This window comes from Hyaena hyaena, unplaced genomic scaffold (assembly GCF_003009895.1).
Source record: "Hyaena hyaena isolate Hyena2069 unplaced genomic scaffold, ASM300989v1 scaffold_2030, whole genome shotgun sequence".
Classification (NCBI taxonomy): Eukaryota; Metazoa; Chordata; class Mammalia; order Carnivora; family Hyaenidae; genus Hyaena; species Hyaena hyaena.
In genome coordinates, this window is record NW_024082665.1 from 14,144 (window position 1) to 35,020 (window position 20,877).

Consider the following 20,877-nt stretch of genomic DNA (forward strand, 5'->3'; position numbering starts at 1 on the left):
AAACCAAAAGCTGGATGCTTAGCTGACTGAGCTACCCAGGGGCCCCCATTTAGTTGTTGGTATTAATGAAATAATATAAAGTACTAAAGAGCTGATTAAGCTAATTATCAACATGTTGTCATGAAAATGCAAGTGTTCTTTTATCATTGGCGATGTCACAGCTTGGAAACCTAGTTGAAAGGGGTATTCCATAGAGATATAAAGGACTTCAACTTATAATTTACTTTGAAAATGTTTTATAATTGTTAATAGTATCTCATTATTGAGAAAGACATAATGGTTGTGGTGTTGGCTTGAAACAAATTTGAGAAGTTTTCACTCCTTCCTTTCTTATTTTAGACTTATGTAAGTGGATTCTTCAAATATGTGATATGGAGGAAGGCATCAGAGTAGTCATTTGAGATTGGTATTAATCACCTCTACCATTGCTACTTCTCATTTGGATGCAAGGCTTCTCAAACTATAAAGATTATTAATATTACTATGGTGATGAGATGAATGAGTCTGTAAATCAGATGATACTTCATGTTGTGTACGCATCTGGATAACTGGAATAGCATCAAGGTATTCCTGATAAGGCAGGAAAGTGTTGTGGGAAGAAGATTATATCAACCTCAACAAATATAATTATGAAGTGAACTTCTGCTGAAGTAGAATTAAGTGTGCAGCTTGAAAATAGAGCGAATCAAAGAATGAAAGCTCCAAAAATAGTAAATACTGCTCTTATTGATAAGACATGGTGGAAATGTGCTACTACATAATGTGTGTCATGAAGGACAATATCTAGGGATGAATTAACTAATACAATTCCTGTTAGGCCCCTCGCTGTGAATAAAAAAATAAAACCTAAGGCTCATAGCATGACTTGTGATCATTTGATTTTGCCTCCATAGAAGGTTCTTAGTCAACTAAATACTTTTACTCCTGTTGGGATAGCAATAATAACAGTGGCTGATGTAAGGTATGCTCATGTGTTGACATTCATGCCTACAGTAAATTATGGTGAGCTCATGCAATGAAAGCTAGAAATCAGATGGACTTATGGCTGAAACTGTTGATATCTATTCTAAGGGTTCTTTTTTCTCTCCTGAATAATAGGTAATAATATGTGCAATTATTCCAAATTGGGTCAAATTAAGATATACACATCGGGGTGCCAGAAGAATCAATATATCAAAATAGATGTCATAGAAAAGCGTCTCCTCCTCTTGTAGGGTCGAAGAATGTGGTATTCATGTTGTGATCTGTTAGTAACATAGCAATCCCAGTTGCTAAAACTGGTGGTGACAGAAGTTGAACAGCTGTAATTAGGACAAATCAAGTGAACAAAGGTGTTTCATATTGGGATGTAGCGGGTGGCTTCGCATTGATGTAGTCATGAAGTTGATAGCCCCTAAAATTGAGAATACACCTGCTAAGTGAAGGGAAAAAAAATAGATCTATTGATGCTCCTGTGTGTGCTAGATTGCCAGCTAGAGGAGGATATACAGTCCAACGGGTTCCTGCACCTGTTTTAACTATGGATGACGTAAGAGTAGAAATGATGGTGGTAATAGTCAGAAGCTTTGTTGTTGATTCAGAGAAATGTTATATCAGATATTCTAATTATTAGTGGTACTGGTCAGTTTCCAAACCCTCCCATTATAATAGACAATGCTATAAAGAAAATTATTATGAATATGTGTGGACAGTTACAATTACATTATAAATTTTGTCATTAGGTCAGATGCTAGACTAACCTAATTCAGCATGGATTATAAAGTTTAGGGTGGTTCCTACTATTCTAACTCAGGCACCAAATAAAAGATACAAAGTACCAATATCTTTATGATTTTTCAAAAATAATCACTGGTTTATGAACATAGGTAAAATGACTGTGGAAAGCATTAGACTAGAATTCTAAAAACAAAGAATAAGCCCTCTTTTTGCCAAACTCTGTGGGGAATATATCGAGATGAACATTCAAAGAAGCAGCTTCAGCAGAGAACTCCCTTCAGACATACCTTGAATCCATCTTCTGCATGACATAACATAGTAAAACTGGCAAAATACAAATATAAAGAGAGAATTGTGAAAACATATAGGGACAAATGAGACTTAACCTACAAGGGTAGACACATAAAGGTAATAGCAGTCCTCTCTACTGAAACTTGGCAGGCCAGAAAGGAGTGGCAGAAAAATTTCAATGTGCTGAATAGGAAAAATATTCATCCAAGACTCTTATCCAGCCAACCTGTTATTCAGAATAGGAGAGATAAAGGTTTTCCCAGACAAACAAAATCTGAAGGAATTCATCAGCACTATACCAGCCCTAGTAGAGATCCTAAGGGGGGCTCTGTGAGTGCAATGTTGCAAAGATTACAAAGGGCCAGAGATATCACTACAAGCATAAAATCTACAGATAATACAATGACTCTAAATCTATATTTTTCAATAATAACACTGAATTTAAATGGACAAAATGCTTCAATCAAAAGACATAGGGTATCAAAATGGATTTAAAAAAAAACACACAAGACCTATTTATTTGCTGTCTACAAAAGACTCATTTTACATCTGAGGACACGTTCAGTCTGAAAGCGGGGAGATGGAGAACCATTTATCAAACTACTGGTAGTTAAAAGAAAGCTGAAGTAGCCATACTTTTCCAGACAAACTAGATTTTTAACTAAAGGATGTAACAAGAGATGAAGAAGGATATTATATCATAATTATGGAGTATGTCCATTAAGAAGAGATAAAAATTTTCTCACACCATGCACAAAAATAAACTCAAAATGGATAAAGGACCTGAATGTGAGACAGGAAACTATCAACACCCTAGAGGAGAAAGCACGAAACAACCTCCTTGACCTCCACCGCAGCAACTTCTTACTTGACACATCCCCCAAAGCAAAGGAGTCAAGAGCAAAAATAAATGATTGGGACCTCATTAAGATTAAAAGCTTCTGCACAGCAAAGGAAACAATGCACAAAACTAATAGGCAACCAACGGAATGGGAAAAGATAGTTGCAAATGACATATCAGATAAAGGGTTAATATCCAAAATCTATAAGGAAGTCACCAAATTCCACACCCAAAAAAACAAACAATCCAGTGAAGAAATGGGCGGAAGATATGAACAGACTCTTCTCCAAAGAGGACATGCAGAGGGCCAACAGACACATGAAACGATGCTCAGCATCCCTCCTCATCAGTGAAATACAAATCAAAACCACACTGAGATACCACCTCACACCAGTCAGAGTGGCTAAAATGAGCAAATCAGAGAACTCTAGATGCTGGCGAGGATGTGGAGTACAGGCACCCTCCTACACTGTTGGTGGGAATGGAAACTGGTGCAGCCCCTCTGGAAAACAGTGTGGAGGTTCCTCGGGAAAATAACAATAGAACTCCCCTATGACCCAGCAATAGCACTGCTAGGAATTTACCCAAGAAATACAGAAATGCTGATGCATAGGAGCACATGTACCCCAATGTTCATAGCAGCACTCTCAACGATAGCTAAAACATGGAAAGAGCCTAAGTGTCCATCAACGGACGAATGGATCAAGAAGATGTGGTTTATCTATACCATGGAGTACTACATGGCAATGAGAAACAATGAAATCTAGCCATGTGTAGCAACATGGATGGACCTTGAGGGTGTTATGCTGAGCGAAATAAGTCAGGCAGAGAAGGACAAATATTATATGTTTGCACGTATAGGAAGATTAGGAGGAACTTAACTGAGGACCATGGGGGAGAAGAAGGGGGGAAATGGTGGGGGAAAAGGAGAGAGGCAAACCATGACATACTCTTGAATGCTGAGAAACAAACTGAGGACTGGTGGATGTGGGGGTGGAGGCAGGTGATGGGCATGGAGGAGGGCACTTCTGGGGATGAGCACTGGGTCTTATATGGAAACCAACTTGACAATAAACTATTTGTAAGAAACAAAAGAAAAATTAAAAAAAAGGAGATAAAATTATAAATGTTTATGCACCAAATTTGGAAGAACCCAAATATATAAAACAATCACAAACATAAGCAATCTTCTTGGTAAAAATGTGCTAACTGCAGGCCACTTTATTACTACACTTACAACAATGGACAGATTATCCAGATAGAAAATCAGTAAAGACACAATGGCCCTGAATGTTACACTGGACCAGATGGACTTGAGAGATATATTCAGATCTTTTCATACTAAAGCAGCAGAATACACACTGTTCTTGAGTGCACATGGAACTTTCTCCAAGATAGAGCACATAATGTGTCACAACAACAGACCTCAATAAATATAAAATAATTGAGATCATACCATGCACACTTTCAGATGCAATGCTAGGAATCAACCACAGGAAAAAGTTTGGAAAACCTCCAAATACATGGAGGTTAAAAAACATCTTACTAAGGAATGAATGGGTCAACTAGGCAATTAGAGGAGAAATTTAAAAATATATGGAAAAAAATGAAAATGAAAACACAATAGTCCAAACACTTTGGGATGCAGCAAAGGCAGTCCTAAGAGGAAAATACACTGCAATCCAGGCCTATCTCAAGAAACAGGAAAAATCGCAAATATACAATCTAACAGCACACCTAAAGGAACTAGAAGCAGAACAACAAAGAATACCCAAAGCTAGCAGAAGAAGACAAATAAAAAATAATAGAGCAGAAATGAGCAATATAAACTCCCCCAAAAACCAGTAGAACAGATCAATGAAACTAATAGGTTTTTTTTTAAATAAAATTGATAAACTCCTAGCCAGAATTCTCAAAAAGAAAAGAGACAGGACCCAAAAAGATAAAATCAAGATTGAAAATGGACATATCACAATCTCTCAGAAATACAAGCAATTATCAGGAACTACTATGAAAAATTATTTGCCAACAAACTGAAAAACCTGGAAGAAATGAACAAATTCCTAAACACACAGTCACTACCAAAACTCACAGGATGAAATAGAAAATTTGAACAAACCCATAGCTAGTGAAGAAATTGAATCAGTTATCAAAAAATAAGAGTCCTAGACCAGATGGCTTCCCTGGGGAATTCTACCAGACATTTAAAACAGAGTACATACCTATCCTTCTCAAGCTGTTCCAAAAAACGGAAACGGAAGGAAAAATTCTGGACTCATTCTATAAAGCCAGCATTATCTTGATTCCCAAACCAGACAGAGATCCTCACACACACACACACACACACACACACACACACACACACACAAAGAAGAATTACAAGCCACTATCACTGATGAACATGGATGCAAAAATTGTCAACAAGATACTAGCAAATCAAATTCAACAGCATATAGAAAGAATTATTCACCACGATCAAGTGGGATTCATTCCTGGGCTGCAGGGCTGGTTCAATATTAACAAATCAATCAATGTTATAGAATGCATCACCTTAATAAAAGAAAGATAAGAACCATATGATCCTGTCAATAAATGCAGAAAAGGCATTTGACAAAATATAGTATCCTTTCTTGATGAAAACCCTCAAGAAATTTGGGATAGAAGGTATATACCTAAACATCATGAAAGTCATTTATAAAAAGCCCACAGCTAATGTCAACCTCAATGGGGAAAAACTAAGAGCTTTCTCCCTGAGATCAGGAGTATGACAGGGATATCCACTCTCACCACTGTTGTTTAACATAGTGTTGGAAGTGCTAGCATCAGCAATCAGAAAACAATACGAAATAAAAAGTATCAAAACTGGCAAAGAAGGGGCCGCCTGGGTGGATCAGTCGGTTGAGTGTCCGACTTCGGCTCAGGTCATGATCTCATGGTTCATCTGTTCGAGCCCCGTGTCAGGTTCTGTGCTGACAGCCAGCTCAGAGATAGATAGAGGATTCTTGGCTGCATATTTTTACTGTTCATCACATTGAAGATCTCCTGCCATTTTTTTCTGGCCTGCCAAGTTTCAGTAGATAGGTCTGTCACCATATGATAGGTTTTCCTTTGTATGTTAGGGTCTTTTTTCCCTGGCTTCTTTCAAAATTCTCTCCTTGTCCTTGTATTTTGACATTTTTACTATAATATACCGTGCAGAAGATCGATTCAAGTTATGTCTGAGTGGAGTCTTCTACCTCTTGTTTTTCAACATTTACTTCCTTCCCCAGGTCGGGGAAGTTCTTTGCTATAATTTGTTCCAGGTCTCCTTCAGCACCTTTCCCTCTCTCTTCCTCTTCTGGGATTCCTATGATACGGATATTGTTGCGTTTGACCGTATCGCTGAGCTCTCAAACTCTTCTTTCATGTTTCTGGATCAGTTTGTCTCTTTTTTTTTGTCAGCTTCTTGTTTTTCTATAATGGTGTCTTCTAAATCACGTATTCTCCTTTCTGCCTCTTCAATCCGTGCATTGGAGGCCTCTAATTTATTATGTATCTCATTTATTGCATTTTTTAATTCTTCATGCCTATTTTTATTTTCCATTCTGTCTGTAGCCATAGTTTCTTTGATGTCCTCTATGTTTTTTTCAAGCCCAGCTATTAATTTTACCATTATTATTTTAAAATCTTGTTCTCTTATGCTGCTGATATCTGTTTTGAGCAATTCATTAGCTGGCATTTCTTCTTGGAGTTTCTTTGGAGGAGAGCTCTTTTGTTTCATCATTTTAGTTAGCTTTCCAGCTCTTGTTGATTTTAAAGACCTGTTATGCTCTCTGTATCTATGAGCGCTGCTCTATCCAAGAAGACTCTTTGACTGTCCAGGGCCTATCCTTTCAGAGAGTGTTTTTTTGAATGGTATCTCTTGGTCTCTCTTCTTGGGACCTTGGTTATTTTATTTTCCTATTCGTAGTGATATTTGGGACTCTCCACCTTGTGTACTCTGGCTTGTTTCTTGAGGTAGCCGTTAGAAGGCTTTCTCAGTGGATTCTGCGTCATTTTTCTCCCAATCTCTCAGGTTTTAAGGTTTCCAATGGTTTCAGATCTTTTCCGTGTGATGTATGGGCGCGAGTGCAAATACGGAGCTCCTTACTTCTCCGCCATCTTGCCACAAGCCTCAAATCACAACTTCTTTATCCACTCATAAGTTGATAGATATTTAGGCTATTTCCATACTTTGGCTCTTGTTGATAATGCTGCTATAAACATTGGGGTGAAGGTATCCTTCCAAATCAGTGTTTTTCTATCTTTGGGTAAATACCTACTACTTCAATTGCTGCGCTGAAGTGCAGTTCCATTTTTAACTTAAAAATTGTTTTAATGTGTTATTTATTTCTGAGAGAAAGAGGGAGAGAGAGAGAGAGAGAGAGAGAGCAGGAGAGGGTCAGAGAAAGAGGGAGACACAGAATCTGAAACAGGCTCCAGGCTCTGAGCTAGCTGAGAGCACAGAGCCTGATGTGGGGCTCAAACCCATGAACCCCGAGATCGTGAACTAAGCCGAATTTGGACGCTTAATTGACTGAGCCACCCACGCGCCCCTATTTCAACTTTTTGTGAAATTTCCATACTGCTTTCCAGAGTGGTTGCACAACTTTGAATTCCCACAAAGAGTACAAGAGTTTTCCCAATTCTCCACATCTTTACCAACTTCTGTTGTTTCCAGTGTTGTAAATTTTAGCCATTCTGACTAGTGTGAGGTCATATCACACTGTGGTCTTGATTTGTATTATAGTGATGATGAGTGATGTTGAACATCTTTTCATGTGTCTGTTAGCCATCTAGAAGTCTGTTATAAAAATGTCTATTCATGTCTTCAGCCCATTTTTTAACTGGATTATTTGTTTCTTGGGTGCTGAGTTTGATAAGTTTGTTATAGATTTTTGATACTAGCCCTTTATTTGACATCTCATTTGCAAATATATTCTCCCATTCCATAGGTTGCCTTTTAGTTTTGTTGATTGTTTCCTTCGCTATGCAATAGCTTTTTATCTTGATGAAGTCCCAATAGTTCATTTTCACTTTTCCTTCCCTAGCCTCAGGAGATATATCTAGAAAGAAGTTACTACAAATGGTGTCAAAGAGGTTACTCCCTGTGTTCTCTAGGATTTTGATGGTTTCTTGTCTCACATTTAGGACTTTCATCCATTTTGAATTTATTTTACGTATGGTATAAGAAAGTGGTCCAGTTTCATTCTCCTGCATGTGGTTATCTAGGTTTTACCAACATCATTTGTTGAAGAGACTGTCTTCATTCCATTGGATAGTTTTTTCTGCCTTGTTGAAGATCAGTTGACCACACAGTTGTGGGTCCATTTCTAGGTTTTCTACTCTGTTCCATTGATCTATTCATCTTTTTTTGTGCCAGTACCATACCGTCTAAACCAGTACCACATTGTATTATAACTTAACGTCTGGAATTTTGAAGCCTCCAGCTTTGCTTTTCTTTTTCAAGATTGCTTTGGCTATTTGGGGTCCTTCATGGTTCCTTACAAATTTGAAGATTTTTTTTCTAGCTCTGTGAAAAATGCTGGTGGTATTTTTACAGGGATTGCATTAAATGTGTAGATTACTTTGGGTAATAGAGACACTTTAGCAAAAAATTTTTTCCAATCCATGAGTATGGAAGGTCTTTCCATTTCTTTGGGTCCTCTTCAATTTCTTCATTAGTGTTTTATAGTTTTCAGACTACATAATTTTATCTTTTTGGTTAGGTTTATTACTAAGTATGCCATGGTTTTTGGTGCAATTGTAAATGGGATTGATGCCTTGATTTCCATTTCTGCTGCTTCATTATTGATATATAGCAGTGTAACTTATTTCTTTACGTTGATTTTGTACCTGCAACTTTACTGAATTTGTGTATCAGGTCTAGTGATTTTTTTGGTGGAATTTTTCATGTTTTCTATTTGGAATATCATACCCTCTACAAGTAGTGAAAGATTGACTTCTTCCTTGCTGATTTGGATGCCTTTTTATTTCTTTGTGTTCTCTGATGGCTGAGGCTAGGACTTCCAGTACTAAGTTAAATAACAGTGGTGAAAGTGGACATCCTTGTCTTCTTCATGACCATAGAGAAAAAGCTATCAGTGTTTCTCCACTGAGGATGAAATTAGCTGAGAGTTATTCATATATGACATTTATGATATTGAGGCATGTTCCCTCTATGCCTACTTTGTTGAGGGTTTTATCAAAACTTGATGCTGTACTTTGTCAAATGCTTTTTCTGTATTTACTGAGGTGATAATATTGTTCACACCCTCTCTTTAATTAATGTGATATATCACATTGATTTGTAAATATTGAACCACTTTGCATCCCAGGAATAAATCCCACTTGATTGTGGTGAATGATCCCTTTAATATACTGTTGGATTCTATTTACTAGTAGATTTTTGAGAATTTTTGCATCTTTGTTCATAAGAGATGTGGGCCTGTACTTCTCCTTTTTAGTGGGATCTTTGTTGATGTTGGAATCAAGGTAATGCTGGCTTCTTAGAAGGAGTTTGGAAGTTTTCTTTCAGTTTTTATTTTTTAGAATAGTTTTAGAGGGCTAAGTGTTTGGTTGAATTCCCTGGAAAATCATCTGACCCTGGAGTTTTGTTTGTTGGGAGATTTTTGATAACTGATTCAATTTCCTTGCTGGTTATAGGTCTGTTCAAGTTTTCTATTTCTTGCTGTTTCAGTTTTGGTAGTATATATGTTTCCAGGATCATTCATTTCTTTCAGATTTCTCAGTTTGTTGGCATATAGTTTTTCATAATATTCATAATTCTTTTTTTGTATGTCTGTGGTGTTGGTTGTGATTTATCCTCTCTCATTACTGATTTTATTTATTTGGGTCCTTTCTTTTTTCTTTTTCATATGCCTGCCTACAGGTTGATCAATTTCTTTAACTTTTTCTTTAAAAAAATTTTTTTTACATTTATTTATTATTGAGAGACAGAGAGAGATAGAATGCAAGCGGGGGAGGGGTAGAAAGAGAAAGAGACACAGAATCCAAAGCAGACTCCAGGCTCTGAGCAAGCTGTCAGCACAGAGCCCAACGCGGGGCTTGAACTAATGACTTGAGCTAAAGTCAGACGTTCAATCGACTGAGCCACCCACGTGCCCCTTTATTAACTTTTTCAAAGAACAATCTCCTGGTTTATTGATCTCTTCCACTGTGCTTTTGTTTGTTTGTTTGTTTCAGTGTCATTTACTTCATCTCTTTAATCCAAATTCAAGTTAGTTACCATATTGAAACCAATATAGTATTGGTTTCAGGAGTAGAATCAGGTGATTCATCACTTCCATATAGCACCCAGTGCCCGTCCGAACATGTGCCCTCTTTAATGCCCATCACCCATTTAGCCTATTCCCACACCCATCTCCCTTCTTTCAACCCTCAGTTTGTTCTTTGTATTTAATAGTCTTTTGTGGTTTTCTTCTCTCTCTGTTTATATCTTATTGTTCTTTCTCTTCCCCTATGTTCACCTTTTTTGTTTCTTAATTTCCACATATGAGTGAAATAGTATATTTGTCTTTTTTTTGACTGACTTATTTTGCTTAGCATAATACTCTCGTTCCATTCATGTTTTTGCAAATGGCAAGATTTCATTATTTTTAATCGCCGAGTACCAGTCCATTGTATATAAATACATCTTTTATATCCATTCATCAGTTGATGGACATTTGGGTTTTTCCCATAATTTGGATGTTGTTGTTATCGCTGCTATAAACATTGTGGTGGGTGTGTCCCTTTGAATCAGCATTTTTTTACACTTTGGATAAATACCTAGTAGTACAATTGTTGGGTCTTAGGGTCCTTGTACTTTTAGTTTTTAGAGGAACCTGCATACTGTTTTCCAGAGTGGCTGAACCAGTTTGCATTCCACCAACAGTGCAAAAGTGTTCCTCTTTCTTTGATACTCACCAACATCTGTTGTTTCTAGAGTTCTGCTCTACTTGTTATTATTTCCCTTTTTCTGCTGGATTTTGGCTTCATTTGCTTTTCTGGTTCTAACTCCTTTAGGTGTAAGGGTAGGTTGCATATTTGAGATTTTACTTATTTCTTGACATAGCTCTGTATTACTATGTACTTCCCTCTTATGACTGCTTTTGCTGCATTTCAAAGGTTTTCCACCAGTGTGGTTTCATTTTCATTTGTTTTCATGTATTTTTAAATTTTTTCTTTAATTTCCTCCTTGACCCTTTCATTCTTCAGTAACTTGTTCTTTCACCTGCATTCTTTATAAACATGTTCTTTAACCAAAACTGAAATAAGAAGAAATAGAAAACTTCCACAGACTGATAACCTCTTTTAACTTTGTGGTCTTACCAAATTTGTTTTTCTTGTGCTTAACTTCAATTTTCATATTGCTGTGGTTTGAAAATATGCAAGGTATAATCTAAATCTTTTTGTACTTGTTGAGGTCTGATTTGTGATGTAGTAAATCAACAGTTTTGGAAAATTGTCCCATGTGCACTCAAAAAGAATGTGTGTTCTGCTTTAGGATGAAATGTTCAGAATATATTTGTCAAGTCCATCTGGTTCAGGGTGTCATTCAAAACCAGCTTTTCTTTGTGGATTTTCTGCTTAGATGATCTGTCCAATGATGTAAGTGGGGTGTTAAAGTCCCCTACTATTGTATTATTATCAATGAAATACTTTATGTTTGTTATGTTTTGTTTTATTCTCACAATTTGAGGGCATATATATTTATAATTGTTAGATCTTTTTGTTGGATAAATCCCTTTATTATAATGTGCTGTCTTTCTTGATCTCTTGTTACAGTCTTTGGTTTAAAAATATATTCTGTCTGATAAGTATTGTTATTCTGGCTTTCTTTTGACATCCTTTTGCATGGTTAATGTTTCTCCCTCTCCCCATTTTCAATCTGCAGGGGTTTTTAGTTCTAAAATGAGTCTCTTGTAGGGAGTATATAGATGGATGTTTTTATTTAATCCTTCTGAAACCCTGTGTCCTTTGATTGGAGCACTTATTCCATTTATATTCAAAGTGATTATTGAGAGATGTGAATTTAGTGCCATTGAATTATTGTTAAATATTTTTTCTGGGTATTTTCTTTATTCCTTTCTGATCTTTGTCACTTTTGGCCTTTCCGTCCCACTCAAGGAGACCTCTTCAGTATTTCTTGCAGGGCTGGTATACTGATCATGAACTCCTTTAGTTTTGTTTGTCTGGGAAACTCTTTATTTTTCCTTATAATCTGAATTATAGCCTTGCTGGATAGAGTATTCTTGGCTGCCTATTTTCCTCAATAAGCATCTTTCATGTATCATGCCATGCCCTTCTTGCCTGCCATATTCTGTGGAGACATCTGCTGCTAACTTTATTTTTCTTCTCTTGTAAGTTAGGGACTTCTTTTTCTTGATGTTTTTTGGATTTTTTTTTTATCCCTACATTTTGCAAATTTAACTACAATATGTCTTGGTGTTGACTTGCTTTCCATTGACTTTCTTTTTCTCCCATGTTTTGCCTAAGACTTGTGAACCTTGTTATTTAAGATAGCAACTAACGTCTAAGCCACAGCTGAGTTACAATAGTCACCAAACATATTAAGGATGCCTGGTGTTATGCTAGTGTTTTCCCAGCTTTTAGTCTTTACGCCCACTCCTTATCATCCTTCCTTCAAAGAAACAAAGTCCCTATTGCAAAGGTACTGTGACATCGTTCCTAACCTTCATCTATTGAAATTAATCTGTTACTCCAAAGCATCTGTAAGTCTGTAAATTCCAAGAAGTTGCACATTTTTATTTCACCGCATGAAACCAATTTCTAGTACATTTTATTTTTATTTTTGTTATGTGTTTTAAAGATATCTTTGTTTATGTCCAGACTTACCTGCACCATTCTATGAGTGAGGTAGAATGGAAGCAGTTAAAGGGGAAAATTTGCTTCCCATATGAAACAGTTAAGTTGCAACTGAAGTCACTTCTAAGCAAAATTGTAAAACAGTGGTGCATAATGTGAAGCATGCTCGATGTAATTAATGTACTTTCCAACCTCTTGCTCAAGCTGTGCTTCTCTTTTGGTTCTATGATCTCATGTGCTTGACTGAATGAGACACAGGCTTTATTGTTCTAATTTTCTGGGTTAGCTTGTTTTAAATCAGGATAATTACAATAGGTCTGTGTGAGCTACCTGTTATCTAATTATTTCCCCCCTAATGAAGGCAGTGAAAATAGAATGGCAAGTACATAGTACATTTAAAAAAAAAAAAGAATAGAAAAGAAAAGAAAAAGAACTACAAGGAGGAGTTAAGATGGCAAAGTGGTAGGGAGACCCAATGTTTTCCTAGTCCCTTGAACACAGCTAGGTAAATATCAAATCATTCTGAAAATCCAAGAAATAGATCTGAGGACCGAGAAAACAAACTGCACAACTACAGGGTGAAAAGAGGCCACAATGTGGACGGTAGGAGGTGCAGAGACATGATTTGAGGGAGAAAAAAATCACAGGTACTGTGGAGGGCAGGGAGCCCTGATCATGGAGAGAGAAGGAGACAGAGAGAGAGAGCATTGAACGAGGGATTGCACAAGTAAAACACTTCCCCAAAACGTTCGACAGGGAAAACAAGAGGGGCCAATTATTGCAAGTTTTTATAAGATGTGGAGTTCAAAGACTGAAGTTTTAGAAGTCCGTGCCATCACTGGTGTGGAGCCTGACCAACACAGTGGTGCTCCAGTGGAGAAGGAAGGCTGAGGCTCTGGAGTAGACTGCATGGTTTGAGGATCTCCTGAGTCACACTAGGAGAGACGGTTTACCTTCTTGTAATGCATTTGGGAGAAGTGGCACTGTATCTCTGGGAACAAAAGACCCACTGTGCCATTGAACTGCCCCATTGAATATCACAGGGACAAAGACACCTGCTGAGGGCAGCTAACCTGGATGTTATATTTTTGCTGTACTTTACCATAATTCCATTGCCCTGCATGTTTGTGGGCTGCCCATCTGGAACAAACTAACACCAGCCACCGCAAAGCAAGACCCACCCCCAGAGGATCAGTGCAAGTATGCACCATGCCAGGTCCCTAAAATTTGGAGTTTTGAAACACAGCAACACATCTAGAGAAAACAAAGGAACACCGCACTGCAGAATGGGCAGGAGGCCTGTAACAAATGCGTGAAGGAAGGAATCTAAAGGAAGTCTGGGGCAAGTGAAGGGCAATTATCCGGACTTCTGCAAGGATTGCTGAACAATGGCAGGCATGAACTCCTCTTTCCAGAGACAAGGGAGTGGATAGACACTATTTACTGCCCCCACCTCTCAGCACATAAAGACATTATCGACCAACCAACTAGGTGCCCACAGTAGAGGGTTGAGCTGCTTATACCAAGCTTCTCTCCCCTGTGTTCTGCAGATTCTTTTTTTTTTTTTTTTTTAACAAAAGCAGATGTACCTGAGAGCCAGAACAGCAGCAGGCCTTTCCCACAGAAAACCAGCAAGAACTCCCCAACATGCACCAAGTCTAATGACCATGAATTATTAGACCAGAGTGCTGTAAAGCTTATGCCCAATAGAAACAGGATCTAGCCTCTTTTAACAAGCAGATCAAAGCATACCTAATTAAAAAACACCACACACTGGACAAGGTCCAAACACTCCCCACTGCAGGCAAGAAGAAACGCTGCAGAGGACTGACCTAAGAGAAAGAGCAGCTAAACACAACAACAAAGTACACACAGCATACACCAGAAACGTTGCTGAGGCAGCAGGACATGGACAGTATACGACCTCTTATTAATATAGCCATTATTCTCAGGAGTAAGAAACACAGTAGCATTTCCTACAAGACAGAAGATACATAGACAAAATCCCAACATGAAGGATTTCATTCCCAAAAAAAGATCAGGAAAATGTCATGGTCAGTGTTCTAACCAAAACAGTTATAAATAATATGCCTGAAACATAATTTAAAACAATTATACGGACACTAGCCAGGTTGAGAAAAGCATATAAGACACCAAGGAGTCCCTTACCATATACATTAAAGGCCTAAAAACTAGTCAAGCCAAACAAAAATGCTATAACTGAGATGTGAAACAGACTCTATGTAATGACCACAAAGACGGACAGAGTAGAGGAATTAATCAGTGATATAGAAGATAAAATAATGAAAAAATAATGAAGCTGAAACACATAGGTAGCTTAGTTAAGTGTCTAACTCTTAATTTCAGTTCAGGTCATAATCTCATGGTTTGTGTGGTCGAGCCCCGCATCGGTCTCTGTGCTGTGCAGAGCATACTTAGGATTCTCTCTCCCTCCTTATCTCTCTCAAAATAAATAAATAAACATTAAAAACAGAAAATAATGAAGCTGAAAAGAAGAAGGAAAGAAAAATATTGGATCACTAATCATTAGGGACTTCATAAAGCATCATAATATACCTATCATAAGAGTCCCAAAAAAAGAAAAGAGGAAAAAGGGGCAGAATGTTTTTTGAAGAAATTATAGCTGAAAACTTCCCTAATCTGGGGAAGAAAGTAGCCATCCATAACCAGAAGACACAGAGAACTCCCATCAATATCAACAAAAGCAGGACAACAACAAGACATAGTGTACTTATAAGGAAAGACAAATGAGGTTAGCAGCAGATCTCTCCACAGGAACTTGGCAGGTCAAAAGGGAGTGGCATGATTTTCAGTGTGCTGAATGGAAAAAAAAAAAGCAGCAATTAATACTTTATCCAGAAAAGCTGTCATTCAGAGTAGAAGGAGAGATAAAGAATTTCTCAGACAAACAGAAACTGAAGGAGTATGTGACCACTAACCCAGCTAGGGGACACTTTGAGTGGGAACGAAAGACTGAAAGCAACAAAGACTAGAAATGAGCAGAGAAAATCTCAAGAAACAATAACTTTACAGGAAATACAATGGCACAAAATTCATATAATTCAGTAATCATTATGAATATAAATGAGATAAATGTTCCAATCAAAAGACATAAGATATTAGAATGGATTTTAAAGAAAGAAGACTAACCTATATGCTCCTATAAGATATTCGCTTTAGACCTAAAGACGCCTACAGACTGAAAGTGAGGAAGTGGAGAACCATTTATCATGCTAATGGTTGTCAAAAGTAAACTGGAGTAGCTATGCTTAAATCAAACAAACTAGATTATTGACCAAATATTGTAGCAAGAAATGAATAAAGGCAATATATCATAATAAAGGGGACTATCCAACTATAAAATCTAACAATTGTAAATATATATATATATATATATATATATATATATATATATATCCTCAACTTGAGAGCACCCGTCTATATAAACCAACTGATAACAAACAAACAAACAAAAAACACACACTGTTAATAGTACAATGACAGTATGGGACTTTTTTTTTTAATGTTTTATTTATTTCTAGGAGAGAGAGAGAGACAGCGTGAGCAGGGGAGGGTCAGAGAGAGAGGGAGTCACAGACTGAAACAGGCTCCAGGCTCTGAGCTGGCAGTCAGCACAGAGCTCGACGCGGGGCTCGAACCCACGCACCGCGAGATCATGACCTAAGCGAAAGTCGGACACTTAACCGACTAAGCCACCCAGGCGCCCCGACAGTATGGGACTTTAACACCCCACTTAGAGCAATGGGAAGATAATCTAAGCAGAAATTCAACAAGAAAACAGTGGCTTTGAATGGCATCCTACATCAGATGGACTTAGCAAATATATTCAGAATATTTTTTCCTAAAGCAGCAGAACACACTTTTTTTTTTTTTTGAGTGCACATGGAACGGTCTCCTGAATAGATCGTGTACTAGGTCACAAACGAGGCCTTGCCAAATACCAAAAGATTGAGATTATACTATACATATTTATTCACCACAATGTTATGAAACTTGAAGTTAAGCACAAGAAAAAATTTGGAAAGCTTTCATATACATGGAGGTTAAAGAACATCCTTCTAAAGAATGAATGGCTGAACCAAGAAATTAAAGGAGAAATTTAAAAAATACATGGAAACAAATGAAAATGAAAACAAACAATCCAAAACCTTTGGGATGTAGCAAAAGCACTCTTAAGAGAGAAGTATAAAGCAATACATGTTTACCTCAAAAATCACGAAAAGTCTCAAATACACAAACTAACTTTACACCTAAAGAAATGAGAAAAGAACCACAAATAAAGTCTAAAACCAACAGAAGAAAGGAAAGAATAAAAATTAAAGCAAAAATAAATGATATAGAAATAACAACAAAACAACAGTAGAACAAATCAATGAAACTAAAAGCTGATTCTTTGAAACAATTAATAAAATTGATAAACGCCTCACCAGACTTATCAAAAAAAGAAAAAAAGAGAAAGTATCCAAATAATTAAAACAACACATGAAAGAGGAGAGATCACAACCAACACCACAGAATCACAAACAATCACAAGAGAATATTATGAAAAACTATATGCCAACAACTTTGGCAATCTGTAAGAAATAGGTAAGTTCCTAGAAGCATAAACTACCAAAACTGAAACAGGGAGAAATAGAACATTTGAACATACCTATAACCAGCAAAGAAATTGAACCAGCAAAAAAAAAAACAAAAAACAAACAAACAAAAAAACCTCCCAACAAACAAAAGTCCAGGGCCAGATGGTATCCCAGGGGAATTCTACCAAACATCAAAAGAAGAGTTAATATTTATTCTCAACCTATTACAAAAAAAAAAAAAAAAAAAAAAGAATTGGAAAGAAAACTTTCAAGTACATTCTACCAGTCCAGCATTACCTTGATTCCAAAACCAGACAAAGACCCCACTAAAAAAGATAATTACAAGACATGATCCCAGATGAATAGGGATGGAAACATTCTCAACAAGACACTAGCAAAGTGATTCCAACAGTACACTGAAAATTCACCATGATCAAATGGGCTTTATACTTGAGTTGCAAATGTGGTTCAATATTCACATATCCATCAGTGTGATAAACCACATTAACAAAAGAAATGATAAGAACCTTATGATCCTCTCAATAGATATAGAAAATGCATTTGTCAAAATACAGCATCCATTCTTGATAAAAACCCTCAACAACGTAAGGATAGAGAGAATACACCTCAACATCATAAAGGGCATATACAGAAGACCCACAGCTAATATCTTCAATGGGGAAAAACAGAGCTTTTTCTTTATGGTCAGGAACAAGACAGGGATGTCCACTCTTATCATTGTGATTTAGCAGAGTACTAGAATTCCCAACTTTAGAAATCAGACAACAACAACAAAAAAATAAAAAGCATCAAACTGGTAAGGAAAAAGTCAATCACTATTCACAAAGGACATAATACTTTATGTAGTGAATCCGAAGGACTCCACCAAAACATTGCAAGAATTGATACATTAAGATCCATGAATTTAGTAAAGTGTCAGGATACAAAATTAATGTACAGAAATCTTTTAGATTTCTATACACCAATCATGAAGCAGCAGAAGGAGAAATCAAGGAATTGATTCTATTTACAATGTACCAAAAAACATAAGATATCTAGGAATAAACCTATACAAAGAAGTAAAAGATCTTTACTCTTAAAATTATAGAATACTATTAAAGAAACTAAAGATAACACAGTGAAATGGAAAAATATTCCAGGCTCATGGATTGGAAGAGCAAATATCATTAGAATTTGTATACTACCCAGTGCAATCTACTCATTCAATGCAAATCCTATCAAGTAACACCAGCACATTTCACAGAGGTAGAACAAACAATATTAAAAGTTTTATGGAACCACAAAAGAACTCAAATAACCAAAGCAATCTTAAAAATGAAAAACAAAGATGAAGGAATAATATTTCCGGACTTCATGCTATTTTACAAAGCTGTAGTCATCAAGACAGTATGGCATTGGTTCTACAACAAACATACAGATCAATAGAACAGAGTGGAAACCCTGGAAATGGACCCACAAATATATGGCCAAATAAAATTTGACAAAGCAGGGGGAAATATTCAATGGAAAAACAGTCTCTTCAAAAGGCGTTGGGCAACCTGGACAGTCACATGCACCAGAAAGAAACTGGACAAATTTCTTACACCATACACAAATATAAATTCAAAATGAATGAAAGACCTAAATGTAACACGGGAATCCATCAAAATCTTAAAGGAAAACAGAGTCAGCAGTCACTTTGACAACAGCCATAGGAACTACTAGTAGACACATCTCAGGAAGAAAGGGAAAGAAAAAACAAAAATGAAGTATTGGGACTTCATTAAGATAGAAAGTTTTGGGAGGAGGGGCCAACATGGCTGAGAAGTAGGGGGATCTGAACTTCCCATATCTCTCAAACAAATAAGGGTTGAAGCCAAAGTCTTTGAGGTCCAAGAGTCTGGGGGGACAAGAGACTGTGTCACTACCAGGGAGACACCGGGACAACCTGATAGACCATAGGTGGGTGACTGCAAACTGGGAGAGATAAAATGGGCCATGTAGGCATGTCCTGGAGTGCTGCAGGATAGGACAAATTCTGCCTACGTCCACCACTTCCTGGATGGGTGGCTAGGTCAGGGGAGCGGTCCACAGTAGGAGAAAGTGATCCCATCTCTGAAGTGCTGCTGGACAGGTCAAAACCAGGCAGAACCACATATCGGACAGCATAGAAAGGCACTTCCCCAGTACCAGGGTACACAGAGGGGGAGTTTGAATCCCAGCCAAGCCCCAGGGCACAGGAGTTGACCGAGTGAGAAAGACTGCCTCATCTGCGCCTGCGCCACAGTGAGGATCATTCGAACGGAGTGATTTGGGACTTGGTGTCAGTGGAGAAGAGACTGGGTGTCGCCATTTTTCTCCCCACTACCACCAAGGTGGGGCCTCAGGGATCAGTTCTCAGGGCCCAGAGTGAATGCGGGACCCATCTACACCAAACTACAGCCCACTGCACTGGGTAACTGCATATCTACTGGAGCAGGATAGATGGTGAGGAACCAGACGGCTCCCTTCTCCAGACCAACACTGTTGCATTGCCTGGATTAATTCTCAGACAATTCTTGTTATTTAGATGTATTCTTCCTTTGTTTTCTCCTTCTTATTTCTTCCCTCCTCTAGTTTGGTTACTCTGGTTGTTGGTTTATTTAAGAAGATATATTTAATCCATTCTCTTGATACATGTTCTACACCTTCTTCTTTGCCTTCCTTTCTCTCTCTGTGGATTAAGTCGCTTAGTCTCTCTGCCTGGTCAATGTTTATGTTTTCTTTTCCCCCACCTCTGTCATTTCACTATTTGTATGTCCTCTTCCATCAGCCCCACCTCCAACTTGTTATTTATTTGTACCTGGTGTTTCTAGTTTTTTGCTTTCCAATGGTTTTTGTTTGTTTGTTTGTTTGTTTGTTTGTCTGTCTGTTTGTTTTCCTTTCCAGGGCTACTTCAAGGAACAAATAAAGTCACACCTGGTGGAGGGTCCAAAACATGACTACGAATAAAGAAATAAAATAACCAAAGGCACAACAACAGAGAACAAATAACACTCACAAAACAAAACAAAACAACACTTCTTGAACGGTCAGGCCCTGGACAGTGCATGACCCCCCTTTAATATAGCAGTGCTCACAGATGCAGAGCACATAACAAGTTTTAAAACTCATAAGGGACAGAAAACTAGCAAAAATGATGAAACAGAAGAATTTTCCTCAAAAGAAATTCCAGGAAGAAGGGACAGAGAAATAATTGATCAAAACAGATATAAGCAACATAACTGAACAAGAGTTTAGAATAATAGTCATAAGATTAATCTTTGAGATTGAAAAAATCAAAGAAAACAGCAGAGAATCTATTGCTACATCGATCAAGGAACTGTAAAATAATCGTGATGCATTAAAAAATGCTATAAATGCAGTGTAAAATAAATTGGAGGTGGCCACTGGGTGGATTGAAGAAGCAGATGGGAGAATAGGTGAATTAGAAGATAAAAATATGGAAAAAAGAGAAGCTGGGGAAAAGAGAGAAAAAAAACAGGATCATAAGGGAAGAATTAGAGAACTAAGTGATTC

At 37.3% G+C, this 20,877-nt stretch overlaps 1 long non-coding RNA gene across 1 annotated transcript; it reads right to left on the bottom strand.

Moving 5' to 3' along the window:
- Positions 1 to 416: 416 nt before the first annotated feature.
- Positions 417 to 18,468, bottom strand: LOC120227159. Its single transcript, XR_005527196.1, has 3 exons — positions 18,457 to 18,468; positions 11,434 to 11,441; positions 417 to 481 (listed from the first exon to the last, which is right to left on the bottom strand). It is a non-coding gene; the product is annotated as an uncharacterized LOC120227159 (long non-coding RNA).
- Positions 18,469 to 20,877: the final 2,409 nt, after the last annotated feature.